Below are 22,861 nucleotides of genomic sequence, written 5' to 3'. Positions count from 1 at the left end.
TCCCTTCCCACAGTCAGAACAGGTGTATGGCCTCTCCCCAGTGTGAACTCGGGAGTGTGTGTGCAGGTTGGATGAATCGCCGAATCCCTTCCCACACACGGAGCAGATAAACGGCATCTCCCGAGTGTGAATTCGCTGGTGCCTCAGCAGGCTGCATAACTGAGCGAATCCCTTCCCACAGTCAGAACAGGTGAACGGCCTCGCCCCAGTGTGAATTCGGGAGTGTATGAGCAGTTTGGATGAATCTCCGAATCCCTTCCCACACACAGAGCAGATAAACGGCATCTCAGTGTGATGTCACCAGTGTGTAAGCAGAATGAATGAATGGACGAATCCTTTCCCACGCAGCGAGCAGGTATATGGTCTCTCCCAGTGTGAACTTGCTGGTGTTTGCGTAGACTGGATGAAGTAGTAACTCCCTTCCTCCACAGAGCAGGTGAACAGTGTGACCTCACTGGTGTGTCAGCAGGTTGGATGAAGCAGTAAATCCTTTCCCACACTGAGAGCAGGTGAACGGTCTCTTGTGTGAGTGAGTCGATGAGTTTCCAGCTCAGATGGGGAAGTGAATCCATTCCCACAATCCCTACGGTTTCCCCCTGGTGCGGGAGTCTCGGTGCTTTTCCAGTCATACTGATGGTAAAATGGCCGACGCCGTCAGATCTCAATGTGAAGTTTGGTTTGAGATTTCTGGCTGCAAATACTCGCCGTTGAATATCCTGTTAAAGGAGTTTACAAATATCATCACTGTCAGTACAGCTCAAAAATTCAGAACAGACAATTCTAGTTACTTTCACACACAAACATACACACACACTATCTCTCTCTCCCTCCATTCTCACTCTGCTGTATCTAAGATACACACTGCCTATTCTCCAGAAGGTGCTAATTCCCGCTGATCGACAGATCAACACTCAGCGTTTCCTGTTCTCGACCAAGAGATCTTATATCCTCAGAAATAAGAGGAGAAGGCCATTCAGCCCATCAAACCTGCTTTTCTATTTAATAAGATCATGGCTGATCGGATTGTGACCTGAACTTCATTTTCTTCCTGTCACCCGTAACCCTCGACTCCCTTTTTGATCAAAACTCTAACTGGGCCTTGTATATATTTAACGATGCAGCCTCCACTGCTCTCTGGGGAAGAGAATTGCAAAGACTAACCCCCCTCTGAGGGAAGACATTTCCCCTCATCTCCATCAGAAATGGGGACCCTTTATTTTGACAATCTGCCCACTCGCTCCTGAATCCCCCATGAGGGGAAACATCCTCTCTTCATCTCCCCTATCATGTTACCTCAGAATCTTTTTTGTTTCAATATGATCACCTCGAAACTCCAATGAGTCCAGGCCCAACCTTTCCTCACAACACAACACCTTCATCCCAGGAATCAGCCCAATGATCCTTCTCTGAACTGCTCCCAATGCAAGAATCACCCTCCTTAGTGAAGGAGATTAAAAGTGTGCACCGTACTCCAGGTACTGTGATCTGATAGTCATTACAGAGACACGGCTGCAAGATGACAAAGGCTGGGACCTGAATATTCACAGCTGCGTGACTTTTCAGAAGGACAGGAAACTGGGAATATGCGGAGGGGCAGCTCTGTTAATTAAGGATGACATTATTACAATAGAGAGAGATGACCTTAGTTCTGGAGATCACGATGTACAATCACATTGGGTAACGATAGAAAATGATAAAGGTAGGAAGTCACTGTGGGAGTAGTTTCTAGGCACCCCCTAACAATAACCACACTGTAGGACGGAGAATACAGGAAGAAATAAGGGCTTGTGAGAAAAGTACTGCAATAATCATGTGATTTTTATCCACATATAGATTGTGGAAATCAGATTGGCAAAGGTAGCCAGGCAGATGAGCTCATTTGTTTTTTTAAATTTAGAGTACCCAGTTCATTTTTTCCAATTGAGGGGCAATTTAGTGTGGCCAATCCACCTATCCTGCACATCTTTGTGTTGTGGTGGTGAAACCCACACAAACATGGGGAAAATGTGCAAACTCCACACAGACAGGGAGCCAGGGCTGAGATCGAACCCAGATCCTCAGTGCCGTGAAACAGCAGTGCTAACCACTGCAACACCGTGTTTCCCTGCAGATGAGCACATAGAGAGTGTTTTGGGGGCAGTTTCTTAAGAACAGCTGGCCACAGAGCAAACTATTATAGATCACCCAATCACTGAATTGTTAGGGTGCAGAAGGCCCATTGTGTCTGCACCGGATCTCCAAATGAGGATGATGACTTGGTGCCGTTCCCCGTACCTCCCTTGACAACTTCACATCTGAAATTATTGCTCAATACTGGGTTACAAAGTCCTCGGGGTTAAACCCAGCAGCTTCTCCTGCATCTCCATTCCAGCCAAACTGATACAACAAACCAAAGGGAATTGGACAAGACCTTGGAAAGAAAAAAACACTGCAAGGAAGTGAAGAAAGGGCAGGGGAGTGGGATGAGGCAGCATAGTTATGGTGGGCCGAATGGCCTCCATCTGCATTGTAATCATTCAATGATTCTGTGAAAAAGGACTGTAACTGGAGGCCAGATACTAACCTCCACAAACAACACCCCCCCCCCCCCAACACAAATCAGTTCTTAATTGGTCTATCTCTGCTTCTAGACTCGCTTCTGTGAGAAACGTCTGCAACAAAATAATAGCAAAATACTGGTTGCTGAAAATCTGAAATAAAAATATTCTGAAATGAAAATACTCAACATGTCAGTGAGTAACTGTGGCAAGAGAAACAGATTTAACATCTCAGGGTGACAGAATCAATAAACATAAGAACAAGGAGCAGGAGTCGCCATTCAGCCCCTCAATCCTGCTCCACCATTTAATAAGGTCGTGGCTGGTCTGATAGTAATCTCAAATCTTCAATTACACGGAATAAATATGGTGCAGAATTTGATGGTTAATATTAGCTGATGAACAGAAGAGAAATGATCTCTAGTGCAGGAAAAACAATTCCTGACCATGGGAAGATAAAGATGGTAAATCAGCAGCACATAGCCAAGCGATGGGCAGCAGTGAAATCTTCATTGAGACACATTGGAAGAAATAACAATAAAATACCAAACATGGTTAAAATAAATCCACTATTAGAGGCAGAAAACGTTAAACAATGGCAGAGAGGTGATGAGGGAGGGCAGAGCTGAAACAGAGCAATGGGTGAACATGGATTCAGATCCACAATAAAGGAGACAAACCTGCCCCAGAGCCCTGAAACCAGAGCACAGATAACAAAGCACAATGCTAAAAACTTTAAATTATAGATGAATGCTCGATAATACTCACCTCTGGAACAATTTCACTGTTTTCAAATTTCAAACCACCTGCTGGAGCTGCAGCTGGAAAGATATCAGAAGCACTGGAATCAGAGAAAATTCTCAGTCTTCAAACCTTCTCACTCCCTGCAAAAGAAGATTACAAGAGTCATGTGTCAATTGTGGTTAGAAATGAAGAGAAACATTTTAACTTAAATTCGAGATTGCTGTGTGTAAATCCTCCCCTTCTAACTCCCTCTGAAAGGAGTTTTCAAAGTCCGGATATAAATTCATAACATCCTCTCTGGTTTCCTGGTGCAGGATTACAGAATATGGGATACACTGACATTGGAAGCAGTTCAGACAAGATTCACTCAGCTGATACCTGGTATGAAGGGTTTTATGGGGGAAAGTTGGACGGGGTCTCTATAACTGATTGGAGTTAGATGAATGAAAGGTAGTTTTGAAGATTCTGAGGGTGCTTGACAGGGTAACTGCTTAAATGATTTTTCTTCACAGGAAATCTCAATCTGCAGGGACAGTTTAAAAATAAGAGTCTCAGACAGAGATGTGGCGAAATTGTGATTCAGAGAGCCGGCAGAATTCTCTCCCTCTGAGAGATTTCTACCTACAACTGAGTCAAAGGTTAGGGAGCCGGTTTGTCCAAGTGGCCTCTTCCTGCTCCTAATTAGAAACATAGAATCCCTATGAAATGAAATGAAAATGGCTTATTGTCACGAGTAGGCTTCAATGAAGTTACTGTGAAAAGCCCCTAGTCGCCACATTCCGGCGCCTGTCCGGGGAGGCTGGTACAGGAATCGAACCGTGCTGCTGGCCTGCTTGGTCTGCTTTAAAAGCCAGCGATTTAGCTGAGTGAGCTAAACCAGCCCCAATGGTGGAGAATGTGGCCATTCAGCCCATCATGTCTGCATGAACCATCTGAAAGCACCCTATCTAGGCCCACTTCCCCCAATGTCGATAATCCCACCTAATCTTTGGACAAATTAAGGGGCAATTTTAGCATGGCCGAGGCACCCAACCTGCACATCTTAGGGCAGTGGGAGGAAGCTGGAGCACCCGGAGGAAACCCACGCAGACACAGGGAGAATGTGCAAACTCCACTCAGACAGTCGCCCGAGGTCAGAAACAAACCTGGGTCCCTGGCGCTGAGGCCTCAGTGCTCGGATGGTATGGTGGTACAGTGGTTAGCACTGCTGCCTCACAGTGCCAGCAACCCAGGTTCAATTCCAGTCACTGTCTGTGGGGAGTTTGCAAGTTCTCCCGGTGTCTGCATGGTTTTCCTCCAGTTTTCTCCCACAGTCCAAAGAAGTGAGGGTTTGGTGGATTGGCCATGATAAACTGCTCCTTAGTGTCCATGGATGTGCAGGTTCGATTATGGGGTTGCAGAGATAGCGCGTGATTGATGGGTGAGTGTATCTGTAAAGTTTTCTTTAGAAGGGTCTGTGCAGACTCAATGGACCGCATGGACTCCATATGCACTGTACAGATTCTACAATCTTATTCTTCTGTGATTCGGATGGCCGCACATGCGCTCTGCGATGTCGAGGTGTCGGTCAACCCGGCCCTCTGTCAATTCAGGAATCCAACATTTTCTCTCCTGGTCACCTGAACACTGACCTACTTTCCGTTACGTCACAAAGATGGCATGCGCTCTGCTCACCTCTGAACTAAGATGGAGGCCTTGGAACTGGGCCTGATCCCAGGGAAAAGCTCCACAGCTGCAAACGCGGGAACTTCAGGGTCTTATGCCGGTCCTAGGGCATACACCGGCTGTTTATAAAGTTTCTGCACCCTCCGCATCCCGACTCCCGCTTAATTCCTTCTTCCGCCCCACCGACTCTCACCCACGGAACAAGCCATTACCGCACTCGAAGGTCTCCGAGCAATATGAAACCGCGCATGCTCCCGATAAAGCCCAGAGCTGCGTCGGCGCACTGGGCCCCTGTGCAGTGAATAGGGCACATTCACAACCGCGGTGAATCATGGGTAATGAATGCACCATTGAAACGTCAAATAGATAATACAAAATAACTCTGTTCAGATAGCTCAGCTTCTGAAAAAATCATATTCATTTCTCCTATCACGGTGCCTACTGACGAACTGATTGATTATTTGGCCGTTGCCTGTAAGTGATCAGCTCCATTCAGTGTATTCTAAAGTTCACCTTTATATGAAGCTGCTCTTTCAACATGTTCCATAGTTTAACAGGCTTGTTCTGATACTCCTCAGACAGACCCCAAGTGTTGACTCCATACAGCCCTTTGAATTCATGACCTATCTTCATTTTCACTGCACGTTCATCCAGTTAAGTGATGGCTAAATCAGAAGTGTCATTCCATCCTTTGTTTGAAAAGCCTAAATGTAGATTGGATATCTGTGGCTTTCCAATTCTTGCTAGGGGATTTGGTGGTCACCTTCCTGATGTTCCCGGTGTTTTACGGACAACCTTGATATGAAAGGGATATGTAACCTCTCTGCTCTGTGGGGAGATTCACATTGCAGCTGCTGGGTTTGTTTTTCCTTTCTTCTTTTGGCAGCAGTTCCTCACGTACTGTTGTCTTTTGCACAGGAATGGCCCCAAGGATGTTTCAATGGCCCTGCAGCTTTTAATGCCAGATTCAAAACCGATTGCACAGCACGACCCTGAACTCACTTGTGGCTTTACTTTCACCCTCAATCCAGTAATCCCACACATCAGATATTCACTGTTCTGCAAATCACTGTTTGTGGAGGGACTCTTCCTTCTGTGGCTTCCATACACATACAGCTTCCGGTTTGCATTAAATCTTTTCCATGGCGGCTCCTGTGGTTCGCAAATCCACTGCTGTCACCATGTTGTGTTGATGTGTCTTTGCACCAATTAACCAATGTCACACAGGATTGCTGAACTAGTCATAGCTTTGGTTTAATTGAAGATACATGACAAGATGGCTCAGTAGACAGATCTACACTTGGGATTCAGCAACCATTATTTACAGACAGTACATAGATACATAGAAGATAGGAGCAGGATGAGGCCTTTTGGCCCTTTGAGCTTGCTCCACCATTCATCACCATCATGGCTGATCATCCAACTCAATAGCCTAATCCTGCTTTCTCCCCATAGCCTTTGATTACATTCACCCCAAGTGCAATATCCAGCCGTCTCTTGAATATATTCAATGTTTTACCATCAACTACTTCCTGTGGTAATGGATTCCACAGGCTCACCACTCTTTGGGTGAAGAAATGTCTCCACATCTCTGTCCGAAATGGTTCATCCTGAATTCTCAGACTGTGACCCCTGGTTCTGGACATACCCATCATTGGTTACATCTTCCCTGCATCTACCCTGACTAGTCCTGTTCGAATTTTATGAGATGCCCCCTCATTCGTCTGAACGCCAGCGAGAACAATCCCAACCGAGTCAATCTCTGCTCATATGACAGTCCCGCCATCCCTGGAATCAGTCTGGTAACCTTTTGCTGCACTCCCTCGAGAGCAAGAACATTCTTCCTCAGAGAAGGAGACCAAAACTGCTCACAATACTCCAGGTGTGGCCTCAGCGAGGCCCTGTATAATTGCAGCAACACATCCCTGCTTCTGTACTCGAAACCTCTCGCAATGAAGGCCAACATACCATTAGCCTTGTTTACCGCCTGCTGCACCTGCATGCTTACCTTCAGCAACTGGTGCACAAGGACACCCAGGTCTCACTGCACACTCCCCTCTCCCAATTTACAACCATTCAGGTAGTAATCTGCCTTCCTGTTTTTGTTTCCAAAGCGAATAACCTCTCACTTATCCAAATTATATAGCCCTGCCATTGATTTGCCCACTTGCCCAACCTGTCCAGATCTTGCTGTAGAATCCCTGTATGCTTGTCCCAGTTCACCCTCCCACCCAACTTGGTATCATCTGCAGACTTTAAGATGTTACATTTTGTTCCCTCATCCAAATCATGAATATATATTGTGAATAGCTGGGGTCCCAGCACCGATCCCTTAGGGATCCCACTAGTTACTGCCTTCCAATTTGAAAAGGACCCATTAATTCCTACTCTTCGTTTCCTCTCTGCCAGCCAGTTTTCTATCCACCTCAATACATTTCCCCCAATCACATGCGCTTTAATTTTGCACAATAATCTCTTAAGCGAGACTTTGTCAAACGCCTTCTGAAAGTCCAAATGTACCACATCGACTGGCTCACTGTACTGGTTACATCTTCAAAGAATTCCAACATATTTGTCAAGCATGATTTTCCCTTCATAAATCTATGCTGACTCTGACTGATCCTGCTAGTGCTTCCTAAATGTTTCGCCATAAAGTCCTTGAAATGAAATAACGTAGCATGGTAGCATAGTGGTTAGCACAAATGCTTCACAGCTCTAGGGTCCCAGGTTCGAATCCCGGCTTGGGTCACTGTCTGTGTGGAGTCTGCACGTTCTCCCCGTGTGCGCGTGGGTTTCCTCCGGGTGCTCCGGTTTCCTCCCACAGTCCAAAGATGTGCAGGTTAGGTGAATTGGCCAGGCTAAATTGCCCTCAGAGTCCAAATTGCCCTTAGTGTTAGGTGGGGTTACTGGGTTATGGGGATGGGGTGGAGGTATAGGCTTGGGTAGGGTGCTCTTTCCAAGAGCCGGTGCAGACTTGATGGGCCAAATGGCCTCCTTCAGCACTGTAAATTCTATGAAAAAAAAATGAAAATCGTTTATTATCACAAGTAGGCTTCAAATGAAGGTACTGTGAAAAGCCCCTAGTCGCCACATTCCGGTGCCTGTTCGGGAAGGCTGGTACGGGAATCGAACCGTGCCCTGGTCTGCTTTCAAAGCCAGCGATTTAGCCCTGTGTGCTAAACCAGCACCTATCTTTGATAATGAATTCAAGCATTTTCCCCACTACCAATGTTAGGCTTACTGGTCTATAATTCCCTGCTTTCTCTCTACCTCCCTTTTTGAATATTGGAGTGACGTGAGCTATCCTCCAAACTGCAGGGACTGTTCCAGAGTCTACAAAATCCCAGAAGATAACCATCAATGCATCCACTATTTCCAGAGCCACTTCCTTAAGCACTCTGGGATCCAGATTCTCAGACCCTGGGGATTTACCTGCAATTCCTACCCAATACTAGCTGCTGATCACAAGCTGCTTTACATCCTGGTTACTTCCTCACAAAAAAATCTCCTGAACTTGATATCACAACAAGGACAGCAATTAGTCTCCTCTTGGGGAAAACAAATACCTAACACACTGTATTTAGAAAACACTGTCATACTTAACGCATATCAAAATATTAAACTCCAGTCCAGTCACAGGCATTATTAATGGAAGGGAAAACACGCCCTGTCAGAATGGACATAGTTCAGTCCTGGATGTGATTAACAGAAGCAATAAGAGCAGAATCCAACCCTGCAGTCACTCATGAACTTGCTGGTGTTTCAGTAGGTGGTAGGACTGAGCAAATCCCTTCCCACACTTGGAGCAGGTGAACGGCCTCTCCCCAGTGTGAATTCGCCAGTGTTTCACCAGGTGGGATGACTCAATGAATCCCTTCCCACACTGGGAGCAGATGAATGACCTCTCCCCAGTGTGAACTAGGTGGTGTCTCAGCAGGGCAGATGACTGAATGAATCCCTTTCCACACTCGGAGCAGGTGAATGGACTCTCCACAGTGTGAACTTTCTGATGTCTCTGCAGGACGCATAACCGAGTGAATTTCATTTTACACTTAGTGCAAGGGAACGGTCTCTCCCTGGTATGAACTCGCTGGTGTCTCAGGAGGCTGAATGACCGAGGGAATCCCTTCCCACACACAGAACAGGAGAATGGGCTCTGACTAGAGTGAATGTGTTGGTGTCTCTAGATCCCTTGTGCTTTAAAGCTCTTATCACAGTCAGAACATTTAAAAAGTCTCTTATCAGTGTGAACAAGTTGATGAGAAGTAAGGTTAGTTAAATTAATGAATCCCTTCCCACACTCAGAGCAGGTAAACGGCCTCTCCCCAGTGTGAACTCGCTGGTGTTCAGTGAGGTGGGATGACTGAGTGAATCCCTTTCCACACTCTGAGCAGGTGAATGGCCTCTTCCCAGTGTGAACTCGCTGGTGTCTAGTCAGGGTGGATAACTGAGTGAATCCCTTCCCACATTTAGAGCAGTTGAATGGTCTCTCGCCGGTGTGACTGCGTTGGTGAATTTCCAGCTCTGATGGGGATCTGATAACTTTACCACAGTCTCCACATTTCAATAGTCTCTGTGTGATGCTGGCCCGGGTGTGACTGAGTTGATGAGTTTCCAGCCAGGATGGATAATTGAATCTCTTCCCACAGTCCCCACATTTCCACGGTTTCTCCATGGTGCCGGTGTCCTTGTGACTCTCCAGGTTGGACGATCAGTTGAAGCCTCGTCCAAACAGGACACATGTACCGTTTCTCCCCACTCTGAATGTTACTGTGAGGTTTCTGGTTGTGTAACTGGTGGAGGCTCTTTCCACAGTCAGTTCACTGGAACTCTCTCACTCGGGTGTGTGTTGTGTGGGACTCAGTGCTTTTCCAGTCATACTTACATTTGAAATCTGTTCCCACAGACAGAATAGACAAACATTTCTCCTTCCACATTCAAAGGCTGATGATATTCAAGTCCTGGTGAATCAAGTGTCTGTCAGATCTTGACATGATGTTTTGTTTCACTGCTTTAAACATCTGCAAATCCTCACCTTCCCATGCTCTGTAAAAGGAGATTACCAAAGTCATCACTGTAAGTGGAAGATAGAAATGCATAACAGACAATTCTAATTCCTATGGAACATTTTTAAAACTTATTCCACTGCAGATCCTCATCTTTCTCTCTCTCTATTCCCTCTCTCTCTCTCTGTGAAACTCAGTGTCTTGTCCTGTTTTAGTTTCTGGCTCTCTTCCTGAGCTGATGTTTCACAAGGAGACATTTGTTAATAGTTTCCCAGAGCTCAGAGTCCTCATTAATTTCAGTGCAAAGTGTCAGCTCTTATTTATTATCCCCCCTACCCCATCCACTGATGTGAACCATCCTCCAGTGGCTGAAGCAGGATGTTGAGTGTTAACAAGGGACTGTTCCAGGCAGAGAGGGAGGGAGGGAGCGAGCGAGAGAGGAGAGACAGAGAGATGGGCCACCTGGCCTCCTTTGGTCCTATGAATTTAAATTTTCTGTTTCCATTGTCGAGCATATTTAAGACTGAAATAGACTGAATTTTGGTCTCTCAGAGAATTAAGGGTTCTGGTGAACAGGCAGGAGGGAGGAATTGAGGCTGAATCAGCCATGATTGTATTGAATAACAGTGTAGGTGAGACAGGTTGTCTGGACTGATCCTGCTCCTAACCCTTATCTGCTTCCAACGGCGCTGTCTACTTTCATCATCACCGATTTTTTTTAACAGATATCCAGATAATTAAACTGTGTCTCAGTTACAGGAGTTACTAACAGCAACATAAACAAACGAATTATGTGATTAACAGCAGAATCTGACCTCCGCAGTCATTTGTGAACTCGCTGGTGTGTCAGCAAGTGAGATGATTGAGAGAATCTCTTCCCACACACAGAGCAGGTGAACGGCCTCTCCCCAGTGTGAACTTGCTGGTGTCTCAGCACGTTGGAAGACTGAGTAAAGCCCTTCCCAGACACAGAGCAGGTGAATATCTTCTCCTTTGTCTCATCAACATCCGTTGGTGTCTCACCAGGTGGGATGATGAAATGAATCCCTTCCCTCACTCGGGTGTGTGTGTCTCGGTGCTTTTCCAGTCTCACTGATGTTTGAAATTATTTCCTGCAGCCAAAACTGATAAATATTTCTGCTTTGACATTCAAAGCTTGATGACAATCAGCTCCGAGTGAATTAAGTGATGATCAGATCTTAATGTGATGCTTGGTTTGAGTTTCCCATCCACAAATCATCTTCTAATATCCTATAAACAGTTTACAAAAGTCATTGCTGTCAGTGCAGGACAGAAATTTAGAATAGGCAATTCTAGTTTCTATGCAACATTCTTTCTTTTCTTGTTTTCTTAAACGTGTTGTTCAATCAAAATAAAATAAATCAAAATCAGAAACAAAATCCCAACAAGAGCAAAAGAGAATCTTCCTGACTAAACCAGAATGTCTTTACCAATGTCTATGAAACACTCTGTACTCTGAGGTACCCACCGATCGTGGAAGGTGTCAACTGTTTCCCAGAGCCACCCAGACACATGCAGGCCCATGGAAGAGAGGCCTCTTATGGGGGTCGGCAGTAAAGTGACCTTATTCAATGGTGGAGCAGGCTTGATAGACTGATTTAAAAAAAAGTTCCTATTTATTGAACATCTCTAATTGCCCTGGAGGAGGCAGTTAAGAGTCATCCACTTTGCTGTGGGTCTGCAGTCACATGTAGGTCAGACCAGGTGAGGACAGAAGATTTCCTTCCCTAAAGGTCATTGGTGAATCAGTTGAGTTTTAACGACAATTGACAATGGTTTCATGGTCATCAAGACTTTTAATTCCAGATTTTTATTTAATTAAAATTTTACCATCTGCAGTGGGAGGATTCGAACCCGGGTAACAGAACATTACCCTGGATTTCTGGTTTAGTAGTCCAGTGACAATACCACACCGTCACTGCCACCCCACAGGAGGTAGTGGCGCAGTGGTAGTGGTGAAGTTGTTGACTCCTATTTCTTATATTCAACCAGAGTAATTCCCACCACCAAATGGGACCTGATCATCCAAATTCTATAAATTGCTGTTTTAACCAGGCCCAAGAGCAAGTCCAGGACAAGATCCCTGACTTACCCAGTCCCTCTACACCGGGCAGCCAAAGATTAGGAGCAGGGGACTGAAGTGTAACTAAAACTTGAGAAGTAGCTGCTGCAGATAACTAACTATCAGGACTGCAACCTCCCACACTGAATTAAGACATGGTCCATGGAATTCTCTGGGTTGGAAGCAGCGCCTGCAGCCTAATGCACCTCCCGAACACTAGGACCCGGTTGGAAACAGAGGCGCTGAAGCCCCGCCCACCATCTTTCGAATTCGCCAAAACACGAACGCATGCGCAGTCTCTCCATTGAAATAAGATGGCGGCCGTTAGTCTGGGTCAGTCTCCGGGGAAAAGACCCGGAGCTGCAAATGTGGGACCTGCAGCTTCGGATTCGGGGCTTGATGCCTTCACCAGGTGTTTAGAAACCCTCCCCGTCCACCCGCCGGCTTCATCGCCCCCTCCGCGTTTCCGCATCCTCACCGGTTTGGAGATCCGATAAACAATAGGCTTCCCATCCCTATCACTGCGCATGATCCTGTGCAGGGCGTTGCTGCGCCTGCGCACTGCTCTCCTGTGCTCTGGAGAGAGGACATTCACCACCGCGGGGGCGGGGGCGGGGGTGTCGGGTAACGTCCTCGCCATGGCAGCTACCAACTAACCAGGGAATTGTGAATTTATTGTGCTTTGATTTAGCAATTGGGGCGGAAATCAGTAACAATAGGAACCCAGACGGGATGTTGGATCGTGATTAGCATGGTAGCACTGCTAGCGACCTGGGTTTGATTCCAAGACTTGGTTGACTGTGGAGTTTGCACTTTCTCCCCGTGTCTGCATGGGCTTCCTCCCAGTGCTCTGGTTTCCTCTCACAGTCACCTTCTTGAACCTCTTCAGTCCATGTGGTGTTGGTCTACCCACAGTGTTGTTAGGTAGGATGTTGATGCAGCAACAGTAAAGGAACAGTGATATGTTTCCAAGTCCCAATGGCGTGGCTTGGAGGGGAACTTCCAGGAAGTGATGTTCCATACATCTGCTGCCCTTGTCCTTCTAGGTTTCGTGGTTGTGTGTGGGAGGAGATTCACTCAGTAATTTATCTGCTTCATGGATGAAAAGAGCTTTGCTGATAATGGAGCCACAGCTTTTCAGAAATCCTGGACTTCATTTCAAATTATAACAGATTGTTTCTCCCCAACAGGTTCAATATACATTGTGTTTTTACAGAAGTCTCTGTATCCAGACTCCATTAAACAGTAGGAAAGTAGGAAACAATGGGCATTTAAAGATTATTTCTATTACATAAGTGACTGCATACTGAGACCGTGAGATTACTGGATACTCAAAGGAGGACACATTAGAAAGAGCTGTGAGTGTAATCAGCACATTGTTCTCATCTGGTTCCTCTGCTCAAAGCTAGACCAGGTCAGAAGCCCCAGGCTTTTACATACTGAACATTTTGGTTTTAGTAAAGTCTTGCTAACCTGATAATAAATTTCAACATATACTCAGATCCTCTTTCAATGATGTTCAACATACCATTTGCCTTCCTGATCATTTGCTGCACCTGCTTTTGATGACTCATGAACAAGGACACCCAGATCCCTCTGGATATCTGCACTTCCCAATCTCTCACCATTTAAGAATATTCTACATCACCTTCCTCGAACCAAAGAGGATAACTTCATATTTTGTCCACATTATAATCCATCTGCCATGTTCTTACCCATTCATTAGCCTGTCTAAATCCTCATGAATCCTCTTTGCATCCTCCTCGCAACGCACATTCTCACCGAGTTTTGAGTCATCAGCAATCATGGAAATATTGCATTTGGTCCCCGCACCCAAATCATTGATATATATTGTGAACAGCTGGAGCCCGAATACTGATCCTTGTAATACCTCACTGGCCACAGTCTGCCCAGCTGAAAATGATCCATTTATTCCTGCTCGCTGTTTTCTATGAATCCTCAATCCGTGCCAGTATACTCTCCCCCCCCCCCCCCCCCCCCACTCAGATGTTCCTAACCTCCTCTGTTGGACTTAATCGAAAGTCTTCTGAAGATCCAAATGCACCATATCCACTGATTCACCTTATCTGTTCTGTAATAATATTCTTTTTTTTATAAATTTAGAGTATCCAATTTTGTTTTGTTCCAAATAAGGGGCAATTTAGCATGGCCAATCCGCTTAACCTGCACATTTTTGGGTTGTGGGGGTGAAACCCACGCAGAGACAGTAGTAATATTCTTAAAGAAAACCTCCAACAGCTTTGGAATCATAGAATTTGCAGTGCAGAAGGAGGACATTCGGCCCATCGAGTCTGCACTGGCCCTTGGAAAGAGCACCCTACTTAAGCCCACGCCTCCCCCCATCCCCATAATCCAGTAACCCCACCTAACCTTTTTTAGACACTAAGGACAATTTAGCATGGACAATCCACCTAACTTGCACATCTTTGGACTGTGGGAGGAAACCGGAGCCCCGGAGGGAACCTATGCAGACACGGGGAAAATGTGCAGACTCCACAGACAGTGACCCATGTCGGGAATTGAACCTGGGACCCTGGAGCTGTGAACCAACTGTGCTACCCACTGTGCTACCGTGCTGCCCCATGGAAAATATAATTTCACTTTCAGAAATTCATGCTGAATTTCCCCAATCAGATCATTATTTTCTAAATGTTGCTGTTAACACATCCTTGTAACAGATTCTAGTATTTACCCCATTACTGATGTCAGGATAACAAGTCTGTTGTTCCCCATTTTCTCCCCCATTTCTGAAAAAGTGGGATTACATTTTCAACCTCCAATCTGCAGAGTCTATAGAATGTTGAAAGATGACCAGCAGCATATCCACTGTGTCGACAGCCACCTCCTCTGACACTCTGCAATGTAAATAATCAGGTCCCTGGTATTTATCAACTTTCAATCCCATTAATTTCTCCAGTGCTACTTTTTCACTCATCTCATTCAGTTCCTCATTCCCATTAGTCTGTAGTTTCTCTCTTATTTCTGGGAGGATTTTTTTCTACGTTTCTCCGTGGAGACAGACACAAAGTAATTATTTAGATTCTCTGTCATTTCCCTCTTCCCCATTATAAATAAATCCTGTCTCGTTCTGTAATGGGCCCACATTTGTCTTTAATAGAATCCTAAAAGTGCAGAAGGAGGCCATTCAGCCCATCGATTCTGCACTGACCCTCTAAATGATCACCCCACCTAGACCCACTCCCCTGATCTATCCCCGTAACCCCACCTGAATATTGGACACTAAGGGGCAATTTAGCATGGCCAATCCACCTAACCTGCGCATCTTTGGACTGTGGGAGGAAACCAGAGCATCTGGAGGAAACCCACGCTGACACGGGGAAAACGCGCAAATACCACACAGTGTGTGGAGTTTGTGCATACTCCCCAAATCTGTGTGAGTTTCCTCCAGGTGCTCTGATTTCCTCTCACAGTCCAAAGATGTGCAGGTTAGGTGGTGTTATGGGGGGAGGAAGGGGGAGTGGGCCTAGCTAGGGTCCTCTTTCAGGCAGTCAATGCAAACTCGGTGTGCCAAGTGGCCTCCTTCTGCACTGTGGTGATTCTATGGATTCTCGTGCCATCATGTAGATGAGAAATAGGACGGGCCAAGGATAGATCCTTGGGGGACACCAAACTGGAGAGGAAAGGGAGGTTGGAGACGGGGTGGTCATTTGCAAAGAAGTTGGGGGTCAAGGGTTGTTTTCTCAGGATGGGTGAGGATGGTGTATTTAAATTGAGGGGCAACACCAGAAGAGAGAGAGAACTATTAACAATATCAGTTAATGTGGGGAAGTTGGATGGTCAGCGGTTTAGTGAGAATAGGGTCAATGGAGCAGAAGGCAGGTTTCGTAAACAAGATTAGATTGAACGGGACATGACAGGAGACCAGACAGAAACTGGAGATAGATGTGAGTTCATGACTCAGACAAGGGGGAGTTTTAGAGACAGTTTTGTCTGGTGGGTTAGAGGAAGGGAGGGAAGCAGCAGAGGCAGCTGATCGGATTGTCTCAATCTTTGTGACAAAGAACCTCCATGAGCTCCTCACAGTTGTTTTTGGAGATGAGAATGGAGAAGACAGGGGAGAAGGAGGATCCTTCAAAAGGAACTAACTTATGTTTGAGGTGTTAAAAAAATTAAATAGGGGCAGCACGGTGGTGCAGTGGGTTAGCACTGGGGCCTCATTGCGCCAAGGTCCCAGGTTTTATCCCAGCTCTGGGTCACTGTCCGTGTGGAGTTTGCACATTCTCCCTGTGTTTGCGTGGGTTTTGCCAGCACAACCCAAAAGATGTGGTTAGGTAGATTGGCAACACTAAATTGCCCCTTAATTGGGAAAAAATTAATTGGCATTCTAAATTTTAAAAAAAGATTAAATATAGCGCATTAAGCTGATTTATTAAAATGTTATCTTGAATATTAGCTTATGTAACGAGGTTGAAATTCAATAACATCAGCAGAAACAGACCCCAATGAAGATGGATCAGACCTGCATGTGATTAACAGCATAATCCACGCACTGTAATTACTTGTGAATTTTCTGGTGTCTCATCAGGTTGGATGACTGTGTGAATCCCTTCCCACACTTGAGGCAGATGTAAGGCCTCTCCCCAGTGTGAGCTCGCTTGTGTGTCAGCAGGCTGGATGACTGAGTGAATGTCTTCCCACACTGGGAGCAGGTGAATGGCCTCTCCCCAGTGTGAGTTCGCTGGTGCACAGTGAGGTCAGATGATGTCTTGAACCCAGTCTCACAGTAAGAGCACCTGAATGGTTTCTCGTCAGTGTGAATACGCTGATGCCGCATAAGTTCCCCGGACTTTTAAAGCATTTCCCACAGTCTGGGCATTGAAAAGGTCTCTCATCAGTGTGAACACGCTGATGGAGTATCAGAGCCCGAGAACCTTTATAGCACTTTCCACAGTCTGGACATTTAAATGGTCTCTCGTCCGTGTGACCCGCTGGTGCGTCATCAAGTCTGATGACCGAATGAATCCTTTCCCACACTCTGAGCAGATGAATGGTCTCTTCCCAGTGTGAACTCGCTGGTGTCTCAGCAGGCTGGAGACTGAGCGAATCCCTTCCCCACACACGGAGCAGTTGAATGGTTTCTCCCCGGTGTGCACTCGCTGGTGTTGCAGCAGGCTGGATGATCGAGAGAATTCCTTCCCACAATCGGAGCAAGTGAATGATCTCTCCCCAGAGGGTCTGGGATGATGAATTTCCAGTTGAGATGTGGCTCTGAATCCCTCCTCACATTCCCATGGTTTCTCCTCACTGTGAACGGTGCTTTTTCCTTCCATGTTCAAAATTCACCGATATTTAGATTGCAACAAATTAGGCGATCCTCCGATCCTGATGTAATGTTTGGCTTGAGTTTCCTGACTGCAAATCTTCCCCCTTGTAACACTGTTAAATTGATTTAAAACAAAAAAAAGGGAATGAGAGAGGAACCCACAAAAACACAAAGACAGGTTGTGAAATTGAGCTGATGAATCTGGTCATTTGTGGGACCAACACTGGGATAAAGTGACCATGAAAACTGTTGGATTGTCATAAAAACCCCAAGTGGTTCACTAATGTCCTTCAGGGAAGGGAACCTGCCAACCGGCCGGAACGCACACAAGACTCGGGCCTCTGCAAGAATACAAGAAACAGGAGCAGAAGTAGATCATTCGGCCTGTCAAACCTGGTCTGCCATGTGAACACGATTGTGGCTGATCTTAGTCTTCCAGTCTCCTTTCCTGTCAGCTCCCATTTCCTTGACTTCCTGAGAGACCAAACATCACACCATCTTAACCTTAAATATACTCAACGATGGAGCATCCACAACCCTCTGGGCTAGGGAATTCCACGTGACAAGAAAGACAGAGAGAGAGGAAAAAGAGAGTGAGTCATGGTGGAGAGACAGAGAGGAAGACAGAATGATGCGGGAAAGGGAGAGAGAAAAGGGAGTGGGAGTGACAGGAACAATGGAGAGGCATTCGAAAAAAATGAAATGGAATATATACCTATATCGGAATCACAATTTGACAGAATCTCCTCAACCCTTCACCTCCACCACCTGGATGGACCAGGACAGCAGCTGTATGTTAACATCACTACCTGGTAAGTTCCCTTCCAAGACACACAATGTCCGATCTTGTCTGACATCAAGTGCTGAAGGAGCAGAAATTTACTCTATTTAAATATTGAGAAGATTAAACCCATTCTCTTCCGTTCCCTAGACAAACACGATCCCTGTCTGTTCCTGCAAAATGTCTGAGGCTGAAGCAAACTGTTTACATCCCTGGTGAAATATTTCACCCCAGATGAGCTCCCAACATATATCCACATCACCACCAAGATCACCTATTTTGGAACGTTTCTCTGAAAAGTCTTAATGTTTATTCTGTTCAAGGCACAATATAAATACGAATTATTGTCACAGCTCTGGATATGTATCATTGTTCTGCCCCATAAATAATAATCTGTAACTCAGAGTGAAAAAGTTGATGACATTCTGACATGAAGAAACATTTTTTAAAAATGTTGCCCCCAACAATGATGGCGACTGGGCATGCGCTCTGCTCCAATAAAGATATGCTGGGCGCGCGTGCGCACTGCTGCGAGTACGCAATTAAAAATGTGTGCGCATGCGCATTGCTGCTAGTGCGAAACAAAGATGGCGGCTGCTTCGTCCTGTCTGTGAGAAAGCTGCAGCCTCCGCTCAGGTCACCGGTAGGTTATTTTTCCCGGTTTCCTGTTTCTATCATATGTTTAGGAAGTGTGCCTCACGACCGGGCTGATCCCACTGACCTGCCATTCCGACCTTTACGGATTGTGAATCGGAGAAAGAACCTTCTTCACGTCGCCATTAATCACACTGCGCATGCTTCACTCAGCCCAGTCCCGCCCACCCATTCACTGTGATTCGTTGGAGGACCAGCTGCTTCAGAACAGGCCTCCGGTCCCGCCCCTCTGCTTCCATTGGTCCGGAGATGCCGTCAATCATTCCCCGGGCATTGTGAGGTTTCAAGAACAAAGAAAATTACAGCACAGGAACAGGCCCTTCAGCCCTCCCAGCCTGCGCCGAACCAGATCCTTTATCTAAACCTGTTGCCTATTTTCCACGGTCTACTTCTCTCTGTTCCCCACCCCTTCATATATCTGTCCAGATGCATCTTAAATGATGCTCTCGTACCGGTCTCGACCAGCTCCGCTGGCAAAGCATTCCAGGCACCCACCATCCTCTGCGTAAAAAAATTTCCCCGCACATCTCCTTTAAACTTTTCCCCTCTCACCTTGAAAATCGTGACCCCTTGTAATGACACCCCCACTCTTGGAAAAAGCTTGTTGCTATCCACCCTGTCCATACCTCTCATAATTTTGTAGACCTCAATTAGTTCTCCCCTCAACCTCCGTCTTTCCAATGAAACAGTCCTATCTACTCAACCTTTCTTCATAGCTAGCACCCTCCATACCAGGCAACATCCTGGTGAACCTCCTCTACACCCCTCTCTAAAGCATCCACATCCTTCTGGTAATGTGGCGACCAGAACTGCATGCAGTATTCCAAATGTGGCCAAACCAAGTCCGATACAACTGTGACATGACCTGCCGACTGTATATTCAATACCCCGTCCGATGAAGGCAAGCATGCTGTATACATTCTTGACCACTCTATCGACCTGCGTTGCCACCTTCAGGGTTCAATGGACCTGAACTCTCAGATCTCTCTGTACATCAATTTTCCCCAGGACTCTTCCATTGACCATATAGTCTGCTCTTGAGTTGGATCTTCCAAAATGCATCACCTTGCATTTGCCTGGATTGAACTCCATCTACCATTTCTCTGCCCAACTCTCCAATCTATCTCTATTTTGCTGTATCAGGTGAGAGGTCCATCAGAGTCAGCATGGTTTTGTGAAAGGTAAATCGTGTTTGAATCATTTGTTAAAGTTCTTCGAAGGTGTCACAAGCCAAATGAATAATGGGGGTACTGTCAATGTATTTGGACTTCCAGAATACATTTGATAAGGTGCTGCACAAAAGGTAATAAACAAGGTAAGATCCCATGGGAATGACAGACAATGTAATATATAATTTTTTTTAGTGTCACAAGTAGGCTGACATTAACACTGCAATGAAGTTACTGTGAAAACCCCCGAGTCGCCACATTCTGGCGCCTGTTCGGGTACACGGAGGGAGAATTCAGAATGTCCAATTCGCCTAACAGCATGTCTTTTGGGACTTGTAGGAGGATGCCAGAGCGCCCGGAGGAAACTCATGCAGACACGGTGAGAACGTACGGACTCTGCACAGTGACCCAAGCCGAGAGTGGAACCCGGGTCCCTGGCACTGAGAAGCAACAGTGCTAACCACTGTGCTATTGTGCCGTCCTTAAAATAAAGAGTAGGCACCACTGGATTTCGAACCCAGGATCTCCTGTTAACTAGTCAGGCGCTTGAACCAAATTCTCCCAAATTCTATCGCTTGGATAAAGGATTGGCTAACCAACCGACAGCAGAGTGAGGATTAATCTGTCTTTTTCTGGTCGGCAAGCTGTAACCAGTGATGTGCCTCAGGGTTTGGCCCTCGGGCCCATCTATTTACAACCTGTATTAATGATTATGGGGCAGTCAGAATATACAATATCCAAATTTGTAGATAACACTGAAATGGATGGGAAATCAAGTTGCAGTGGGGAAATATGAAATAAACTAATGGATTTGCATAGGTTGGGTGAGTGGGCCAAAATTGAATAAAAGGCAACTTATTATCTAAATGAAGAGAAACTTCAAAATGCTTTTGTGCAGCGGGATCTTGGTGTCCTCCCATCCATTCTTCTCACCCACTTCCCAACCCCCTTCCATCCACTGACTCTATCAACACCTCCTGCTGCCTTGGGACAGCGGGCAGAATAATCAAATAATCACCCAAGTTATCGTGTGGCACAGTAACACAATGGTTAGCACCGTTGCTTCACAGCGCCAGGGACCTGGGTTCGATTCCCAGCTTGGGTCACTCTGTGCAGAGTCTGCATGTTCTCCCCGTGTCTGTGTGGGTTTCTTTCAGGTGCTCCGGTTTTCTGCCACAAGTCCCGAAAGACGTGCTTGTTAGGTGAATTGAACATTCTGAATTCTCCCTCAGTGTAACCGAACTGTTGCCGGAGTGTGGTGACTAGGGGATTTTCACAGTAACTTCATTGCAGTGTTAAGCCTACTTGTGCCACTAATAAAGATTATTATTCTGTTTATTTCAAGGAGGATGGAGTCTAATAGCAAAGTGGTGTTGCTGCAACTGTACAAGCAGCCAGTGAGGCCCCATTTAGAACACTACAGTCTTGATCACCTTCTTCAAGGAACAATGGGGGTCTGCCAAATGCGGAAAGAATTTCTTCTCCCAAACTGGTAAATCTTGGAATTATTTACCCAGGAAATGTGGAGGCCGAGTCCTTGCTCAATTGCAAGGCTCAGATCAATCTGTTTTTAATCAGTAGGGAATTAAGGGTTACTGGGGAAGGTAGGAAAGTGGACTTACCGAGTGTTTCGATCAGCCGTGATCTTATTAAATGGTGGAGCAGCTCAAAGGCTGAATGGCTGACTCCTGTTCCTATTTCTTCTGGTCTGTTCTGTTTGTCGGTAAGATGTCCAGTATCTGTGTGACTGGAGAAGCCCTGAGATATATAAAATCCTTGTTCGACACCCCTGGACTGCTGTGATTTAAATAAACCCCCCAAAAAGCTGGAAGTCTTCAGCATATTGGGCAGCGCCTGTGGAGAGAAACAGAGTTAATGTTTCAGGTCAGCATCATCTTTCATCAGATCAAGAACAGTGTTCCTATTAGGGACAAAGGGCAATCTGTGTGTGGAGCCAGAGGACATTGGTCAGCTGTTGAACGAATATTTCACATCTGTCTTCACCCAAGAGAATGAGGAGGTAGATATGGAACTCAGACAGAGAGACTGAGGTTCCTGAGCAAATTGAGATAGGGAGTGACATGGTATTGGAGGTGTTGGCAGGCTTAAAAGGTGGACGAATCTTCCGTGTCTGGATGAACTGTGTCCCAGGATGCTGTGAGAGACGAGGGAGGAGATTGCAGGGCTCTGACCCAAATTTCTAATTCCTCTCTGGCCAGAGAGGCGCCAGAGGCCTGGAGATCACCTAATGTGGTCCCACTATTTCAGAACGTTTGCAGAGATAAACTCGAGAACTACAGACTAATGAGTCTCATGTCAGTGCTAGGGAAAATATTGGGAAAAATTCAGAAGGAGAGAGACTTATCTTCACCTTGAAGAGGCAATATTTGATCAGGAATAGTTGGCATGGCATTGTTAGAGGGAGGTTATGCCTAACAATTTTGGATTGATTATTTATGTGACCAGCTGTGTAGATGAGGGTAGTGCAGTTGATGTGGTTTACATGGATTTCAGCAAAGCCTTTGACAAGATCCCACACAGGAGACTTTATACATGGGATACACGTAACATGATACGGTGGATTCAAAATCAGCTTAGCTGTAGGAGACAGAGGGTGATTACAGACGGCTGCTTTAGTGACTGGAAGCCAGTGACCAGCGGCATACCACAGGGATCCAGCAGAGTAAGAATGGAGATAGACTGTGTGGGATGGAGATTTGCAGCTTTCAGGGAATAAGAGAGGAAAGAATGTTCCATAGGAACTAGAATTGTCTGTTCTGGATTTCTATCCTGTACTGACAGTGATGACTTTTGTAAATTGTTTTTACAGGGTATTAGATGAGGAGGAATTACAGACAGAAATCTCAAACGTCACATCTCGATCTGACAGTCACTCGATCCCTTGGAACCTGAATAT

General features: G+C 45.9%; 1 long non-coding RNA gene across 2 annotated transcripts; it reads right to left on the bottom strand.

Annotated features, from left to right (window-relative positions):
- Positions 1–630: 630 nt before the first annotated feature.
- Positions 631–18,933, bottom strand: LOC119960123. Of its 2 annotated transcripts, none has more exons than XR_005459320.1 (4): positions 18,843–18,933; positions 9,832–9,992; positions 3,306–3,421; positions 631–716 (listed from the first exon to the last, which is right to left on the bottom strand). It is a non-coding gene; the product is annotated as an uncharacterized LOC119960123 (long non-coding RNA). The 2 variants fall into 2 exon arrangements; XR_005459321.1 differs by lacking the exon at positions 18,843–18,933 and adding an exon at positions 12,514–12,562.
- Positions 18,934–22,861: the final 3,928 nt, after the last annotated feature.

This window comes from Scyliorhinus canicula, unplaced genomic scaffold, assembly GCF_902713615.1.
Source record: "Scyliorhinus canicula unplaced genomic scaffold, sScyCan1.1, whole genome shotgun sequence".
In the NCBI taxonomy this organism is placed as follows: Eukaryota; Metazoa; Chordata; class Chondrichthyes; order Carcharhiniformes; family Scyliorhinidae; genus Scyliorhinus; species Scyliorhinus canicula.
This window is presented reverse-complemented; position numbering and strand designations above follow the sequence as displayed.